The sequence below is a fragment of the Eutrema salsugineum genome, unplaced genomic scaffold (assembly GCF_000478725.1).
Source record: "Eutrema salsugineum unplaced genomic scaffold, Eutsalg1_0 scaffold_3, whole genome shotgun sequence".
Lineage (NCBI taxonomy): Eukaryota > Viridiplantae > Streptophyta > Magnoliopsida > Brassicales > Brassicaceae > Eutrema > Eutrema salsugineum.
In genome coordinates this window covers 14,655,907-14,663,767 of record NW_006256756.1, presented here as the reverse complement: position 1 = coordinate 14,663,767, position 7,861 = coordinate 14,655,907, and the positions used below count along the sequence as shown (strand labels likewise).

General features: G+C 40.4%; 1 non-coding gene across 1 annotated transcript; it reads right to left on the bottom strand.

Annotated features, from left to right (window-relative positions):
- Window positions 1-2,981: 2,981 nt before the first annotated feature.
- LOC112085784 lies at window positions 2,982-3,087 on the bottom strand. Its single transcript, XR_002899081.1, has one exon. It is a non-coding gene; the product is annotated as a small nucleolar RNA R71 (small nucleolar RNA).
- Between the last annotated feature and the right edge of the window lie 4,774 nt (window positions 3,088-7,861).

Below are 7,861 nucleotides of genomic sequence, written 5' to 3'. Positions count from 1 at the left end.
ACAGACCTAAGACTGTAAGGCCAGGATCATTACCACTTGGGTATAGTAAGAATATAACAGAATAATCTCTTCTGCCGACAGAGGCCTGCTAGGACTGTGTAACGTACCACAATTTTCCTCGGTTCCCACCGGAGATGCTGGATTCCTAGAAAGATTAGCAAGGTTGAATGAGGTGACAACAGGTTTGCAACTTGTCCCATCATAATGTCCAAGTTTTTTCGGTTCAGAACCTTGGTTTTCAACAAATTTAAAGGATTCTTCGTTGAAGGTGTTGATCTTTTCGGCCGACAGAGGCCTGCTAGGACTGAGTTTGAACCACAATAGTCATCGGCTCCCACTGGAGATTCAGGTTTCCGAGGGATATTATCATCATTTGGAGAGGTGACAACAGGGTTAACACTTGGCCCGCCGCATGTAGCAGCAAGTGTTTCCGGTTCAGAACCTTGGTTTTCAGCACATTTAACGGGTTCTTCGGCATTACTGTAGGATCCACCCAGAGATGTTGAATTCTGGGTAACATTAGAATCCTCATTCAATGTGACATCGGCGGTGGAACATCCTGGGTGAACATGGTTTTTTTGTCCCGACCCCGTTCCTTTATGTTCAGCTCTTCAGCAGACGCCATATATAGCAGAGTTGTCAACCTAGTACAATCGATTGATCCTCCAGAAGCTGTCTGCTCTGATGAGGATACAGATATCACTCGTTCTTTGATAACATTTTTATCTGTAAACCATTTGGTCAGAGCCTCTAATAAAACCTTGTTGTTCTCCTGAAGAAGACCGCAAAATATCTCTTGATGTATGATATCATGCTCTAATAACTTTGTGTCAATAAGGTTTAACAACCTGGATTCCTCTGGATTGTAACTTGAATTACTGCTACATGCCTCCTTACCTTTCCAGGATTTGCCATGAACATTTCTACTGCTAACAACTGTCTTAATCTTCGCTTTTACTGCTATCTCAAATGGGTTTCTACCACCAACAAACATATCACTGTAAAACTTGAAATTCTGCGAAATGAGTTCAAGCATGTTATCAACCTTCGGATCAACTGGATCATCCTCCCAACTAAGATCTTCCTCCTCTGGATCGAAAACAATCTCTGGCCTAATGATGCAGTGCACAGTATCCTGGAAACAAACTAATAAAATTGTCAGCAACGTAACAACCAGGGACCATTTGGGGGGACGGATGACAATTACGGATAACTGTGACATAGCCAAATATAACAGTTACAAACACTAACAAAATCGATGTTTAATCTAGTTATTCGGGTAACCAGGAATATAATGCTAACAAGAGGAATTGGCCTCTATAACTGGATACTTTTGAAAAGACCATTTCAAAGAGATAGACACACACCTTACATGCTTCATCGATCTCACGGGCGTGACTGAGTTTTAGTTGTAGATGTTGACGCTGTTGAGGTATGAAATCATCACCCTTGTCCACTTCGCCTCCCGGATTCATACATTCAACAATTAAGGGAACCACTTCTAACAGAACTAATTGGAGGGCAGCGAACAGCCGTTGAACAACAACATTTGCATTCGCTAGTTTTCGAAAATCTCTCTCCTTTATTGAACTCATCATCATATCAAAAGAAAGTCTACCCCATGGATATTCCATGAATGTCTCTAGGGAAATGAACTGTTGGGACAAGAATACCATCGACCAAAACGAGACATGGCATCCGGAGTCGATTTTCCTTGTCCAGATTACGTTTACCCTTCAGTATCGCGATAACTCTCTCTATAGTAACATCATCCTTCTTGTCGAATAGGCGATCGTACATAGGGTACCTGGCAGATTTCCTCTTCTTCGTCAGCTCTACGGGGAATCTTGATAACACCTGATTTTGACTACTTTTATGGATCACTTTCAGTATCTTTCGCAGGTGTTTTTACTCAGTTTTAAAGTTTTATAAGTGTTTTCCATGTTTTGGAGTTTTAAAAGGCTTTTCAGAAAACTTGGAACTTTGGAGTGCATTTTGGAGCAAAAGCACATTTTTGGATAAATACATACCGTCGAAGTTTGACAACCAATGAAGACCTTCTCATCGTCTGATCATCCCCAAATTTGGAGACATTATAGAGGAGACAACCAGCTTTTCAACACACTTAGAATCAAAGCAATCCAACGGTTAGGTCTCTAGATATCATCAATGCACTGAAGGCCGATTAACACAAGTCTAGTCAAGCACAAGTGCTTTCACCCGCGGCCAGCCTTCTTCCCACCGCAGCTCAAGAGGTTTCACCCCCGGTGGATCTATATTCGAACCTCAGGAGTCCAACTAAGGCCCATGACACTTCCTGCACCCAATTTACAAGCCCTAGATGCACAAGACTTAGAGAAACACTATAAATACTTTATGTCTTTTGTAAGAGAGCCTCTTTCTTCTCTTTGAGAGAGAATTTATTTGTAGTTTTAGGTTTTATTTTTATTTTTATGCATTTGTAGAAGCTCTCCATCGCCACTCTGTCTTCAATAAGAGAAGTTTTTCTGCAACTTTTGTTTCTTTACTTTTCTTCTTCTTAGTTCTAAACCGATGATGATGTCTACCTCAGCCATGTCTGAGTAGTCACCTAGTTGGGTGAAAGGGTCCAAAGGGATAGACTCATTGCCGATTTCGATGAACCTCACCAACACTTCCAAATTGATCAGCTATTCAAATTCCTGTTCCAAGAGGAGATCACGAGATAAAACCTCAGATTGTCTCTTTGGTGAAGCAGAATCAATTCCATGGAATCTCTACTGAGAAACCAATGGACCACATTGATCTTTTTGAAGAAATCTCTAGAATGGTGAGAACAACTTTGGAAACTGTGGACTATGTGAACTGTAAGCTCTTTCCTTTCTTTCTAAGTGATAAAGCTTTTAGATGGTTAAAATCTATGCCATCTGGTCCTATTACTTCATGGGAAGAATGCAAGTCAGCTTTCCTGGACCACTTCTACACCAAGTCAAGATCGAACCAGCTGAGAAACAAGATACAAAGTTTCCAACAAGGCCCAATAGAATCATTCTATGAAGCCTGGGAGCGATTCAAATAATATGAGAGAGACTACCCTCATCATGGTTTCTCTGGAGCAAACCTGCTAAGCACCTTCTACAGAGGACTACAACAGAAGTATCAACTTTCTCTTTACACTCCCAGTAATGGAGATTTCAGTTCGAAAACCATACCGCAAGGGAGAGCACACATCAAAAATCTAGCTGTAGCTAACAGCAACAACAACCCTGAGTATGACAGATCAAAGAAGGCTATCACTAGTGATGAATCAAGGGAGATTGGTGTGCTAAAAAGCATGGTAAGTCAACTTCTTAAGTCTACATGCTTGTGATACTGCTGCAGGAAATGAAGAAGATGGAAGATATGAAGAAGATGGTATGTACCACGAGGAAGAAATCAATTTTATGGGAGCTCAAGCATACCATAACCGATTTAGTCCAGCTTTCAAAAAATTCAGGAATTCTGGTGCCAACTTCTACAATCTCTCATACAAGAACCAAGGAGCCAAGAATCAGCCCTATCCGCAGCAGCAAAGGAGTTTTCAAAACAAGTTTCAAAATGGGAACTATGGAGGAGGAAACTTCCAACAAAGACCAGCTTTCAACCCTCAACAAGCACAGACCAGCTCATTAGAAGCAACCCTTTTCCAGCTAAGTAACCAGGTAAAATCGCTTGAGTAAACTATGATGCAGACGACTCAAGGCAGTGAGAAGTCAATCAGGGAAATGGGAGTGAAGATCGATTGTATGTACAATGACTTGAATGAGAAATTTTAATATCTTGTGACCCATGTCAACAAGTTGGAACATCAGATAGGTCGGACTGCAGATTCAATGAAGAGACAACCAGGAGTCTTACCAGTAAGAGTGGAAGATAATCCAAAGAAGTTCTGCAATGCTATGACAGCAGTTTTGGAAGAAGAACCTATCGCAGACTCTAAGAAAAAATCGACACCTGAACTTCTCATGAAGGACTCTAAAACCGAGCATGAGAGAACCCAAGTTATTCCGGTTAAAGTACCCAAACTGTTGCCTGACCAAAGACTCAGAAAGTCTAAGGATCCAAGACGTTTTTCCTTCACTTGTCAATCTTTGGAATTGAATTTTCAGATTGTTTATGTGATTCTGGTGCTAATGTGAATGTTATGTCAAAATCTGTTGCTGAGAAACTTGGTATAGGTACATTTGTCCCATCTCCAGTAAGGATAATCTTTGGTGATTCATCTCAAAGGAGGACAGAAGGAATGATCCAGGACTTGCCACTGGTCATTGGAAACAAAATTATCCCAGCAGATTTCCAACTCTTAGAGATGGACAAAGACAAAGAAAGACCCTTGATATTTTGTCGCCCATTCTTAGCTACAGTAGGTACTGTTATTGACCATGCAAATCGCTGTTTAGTGTTCTAAATGTGGACAGGAAAAAGTTCTATAAGACCACACTGGATCAAGCGCCAAGCCGAAAGGATAAGAACAAAGAGAAGATGTTGGAAGACAAAAAAGAACTAAAATCACTTGCATCCAGGCAATTTGAGAAGATCAAAATAGTGGCGCCACCAGACATCATCATGGAGAAGGAGAAAAATCTTGAAGAGATTGTTGAGAAGACAAGACATGTCTTCAAAGATGCAAAAATCTTTAAGAAAGGAAAAGAGATTGTGATTCAAGATGAAGGTCATCCAAAGTTCAGACTAAGGAGATCCCCAAGGACTCTTACTTCAAGAGATCCTACTTCTTTTTCTCAATCCTAATCCTGCCAAGAGTCTAGCTAAAAAACTTTTAAACAAAAGCGCTTAATGGGAGGTAACCCATTTGGTACGATTTTCTTTTCTTTTTAGGTCTTTTCTATTTGATATTTTCCTTTACTTTTTTATGCATTTCAGCCTTTCATAAATCCGAGAAAAACCAAAAACATTCAAAAAATCAGAAAATACAAAAAGATAGGAGGAGAAAACAGGAAAAATGGATAAACCGAGAACCCCCAGAAAGCATTTGCCGTGGCCGCGATCAATTCAGCCGCGGCCGGACCATCATTTACCGCGGCCCGCATCCCTCGCCCACGGCCAAACCGGCCTTTGCCGCGGCTGCGCATACCTGACCCGCGGCTGGCCCTAGTTCGGTTCCCAGGCAAGTTTTTCCGACATCCTGTAAACCGGAACTTCAAAATCCCGATTTATTTCGGGATTGAACCGGGAAGTTCCCGAAGCATAATTTTCGTTTTAAACACGCCAAGGTAAGTCTTCTAAATTTTTAAAAATAAATTTTTCTTAGGAAAAACACATTTTTTAAAAGAAAAAGAGGATTTAAAATATCGAAAAGGTCTTTCTCTTCATCTTCCCCAACAAGCGTGGAGATTTTGAGAAAAAGACCAGATTTCAAACTCGATAAACTAGCTTCAAGTTTTCAAACCTGTCTCACTCATTTTCAAAGGAGATTCGAAATCTATCATCACATAAAATTTTCATCAAAGGTATGGTACCAAATTTCTCACTTTTCCTTAAGAACTCAAATTTAGGGTTTTCTTAGAATGAGTAGAAATTCACCTTAGGATGATTGGAGATTGTCTTTGAACTTAATACTAGACTACTGGGTAGTTTAATTGAATGATTAAACACTTAGACCATAGAGATTTGAAATTTTCAAAAATCTGAGATTTGAGACTTTGAGATAATCGAAATTTGGAGATCTGTTTGATTCAGCTTTGCAAATCTGGATTGTTTGGTTCTTGTTGATAGAAAACCAGATTAGATTACATGTGAGTGAGCATTAACATCATCTTGATTTAGAAAATCTCATGTGTTGAATATCAATATATCGTACTTGACCAGAAATTTTCAGATTTTGCAATGTTTGATGCATTTACAGGTTGTTTGTCATGAGAATGTGTTTGTGATAGCTCTATAAACATCTTGTTCATAAAAATCGATACCAAAGCAGTCTGATTTATACTTTGTCTCGAAAATCTTGCTTTTGCAGGTCATGGATTTCTCTCAAGTTCGACTATTTCGAACCAAGACGAGTTCTCATGCAGAAAAGCCCCATTCGCTGGAGACATATGACGCATTAAACGAGACACAACTGAGTGATGACGAACCTCTATCCACCTTCATTACCGTGCTAAGAAGAATCTTTTCAGGAGAGATTGAGCGAGCCTCCACTCAGCTATATGTACCTCGAAAAGTCAAGTCTTCCTCTAAGCCGAAAATGAAGTTTGTTGGTAAAGCCATTGACCCAGACATCAACTACTTGGCGCAGCTTGAGAAGCTGAAGATCAAGCCAACTCCAGCATTTGACTACTCAACTCTTGAGATGTTTGGAATCCAAGAAGATGTGATATGGTATCTTGATAGGCTTGGAATGAGATCATTCATGGAGCAGAGTTTTCAGACCTATGAGAGCCATACGAATGAGTTCCTTGCATCAACAACTTTGAGCTACAAGAAGAGAGCTACTCCTAGAGCTCTAGATGGCACACTATCCTTCTCTATTGGAGGTCATCTCTACTCTCTTACCATCTTAGAGATGTGTGATGCTTTAAAGTTGCTTTATTGTGTTGAAAAAGCATTGGAGAAGGATCCAGATGAGGATCTTTGGAAACTGATGGCTTATGGAGTTTATGACAAAGGAATGTCCAAGGCATCATTACTTTCTCATCCTGCTGTCCGCTATGTGCATAAGCTACTAGCACACACTGTGTTTTTGCGAGCCAACCAAGCGAATGTCCTTAAGCCAAAGCTGGTGACACTACAGTTACCATTCGCAGATCACCATAGGTTTCCTTGCTTTGCTTGTATCATTTCAAGTAACCTAGTGAAGGTTAAGCATGAGATGCTTACATCTGATTGTCAGGACTACTCACCAGCTTTTGGGAGCATCATTACTTCGCTTATGATAGCAGCATCAGTTGATTTTTAAGCTAAGACATCTCTTAGAGAGGATTGGTTTGATCTCTCTCAGTTCTATAGAGACAGGACTATCACCAGGGCCAAGATGGACCCAATTGGATTTGCTTACAAGTTCTGCACTAGTTCCACCGAGTACAGGGTCTTTCTACCATCGGATTCAATGCCCCGTCTCCGAGATGGTTCAGACCCAGGATGGAAACTAGAGACTAGCGACTTCCTACCGTCTTTGCCACTCTTACCTTTGACCATGAAGCAATTTTTTACTGCAAAAGCCAAGAGAGAGCTAGCTGCAAACAGCAGGAGACTTCAGCCTGCACCATCTTCATCCAGAGCCAGTTCTTCTCAGATTAGAGCATCCACTAGGAGTGATGCAGACTTTGCAGCTTTGAAGAAGAAGCTTGACCAGCAAGAGAAGATCAACAGGTGCATGAAGAGGCTACTGAAGAGGAACCGCCGGTTTGATGATGACTCCTCTACCACAGAGACAGATGACAGCCATGAGATATAGGCGCCTATCCATCACCATATCATACCCACGGTTCTATCACCATTTTTCTTTTCTTTTATTTTAGACTCCTTTGCTTTTATTTCACCATCTTCTCACCAATTTTTTCACATTGGGGACAGTGTGATTTAAGTCTGGGGAGGATATTTATCCGTACTAATCTATTTTTCTTTGTTTCTTATTTTTTTCTGTAAATTTTTAAATTTTTATGATTATTAAAAGACCTTGAGTATTTTTCAGGAATGTTTGACACAAAACTATGATGAGTAAGACCCATGTGCTTCTAGACTTTACATGCTAGTTTCTTTTGTGATTAGTACTAGACTAGGCGGTAGCTAGAGTACTTGCACTACGAACTCCCACCAGAGAATTTCTAATCATTGAGACTTTTTCTGCCACGATAGAATAGCTCATTTCACTTGAACATAATTCTGA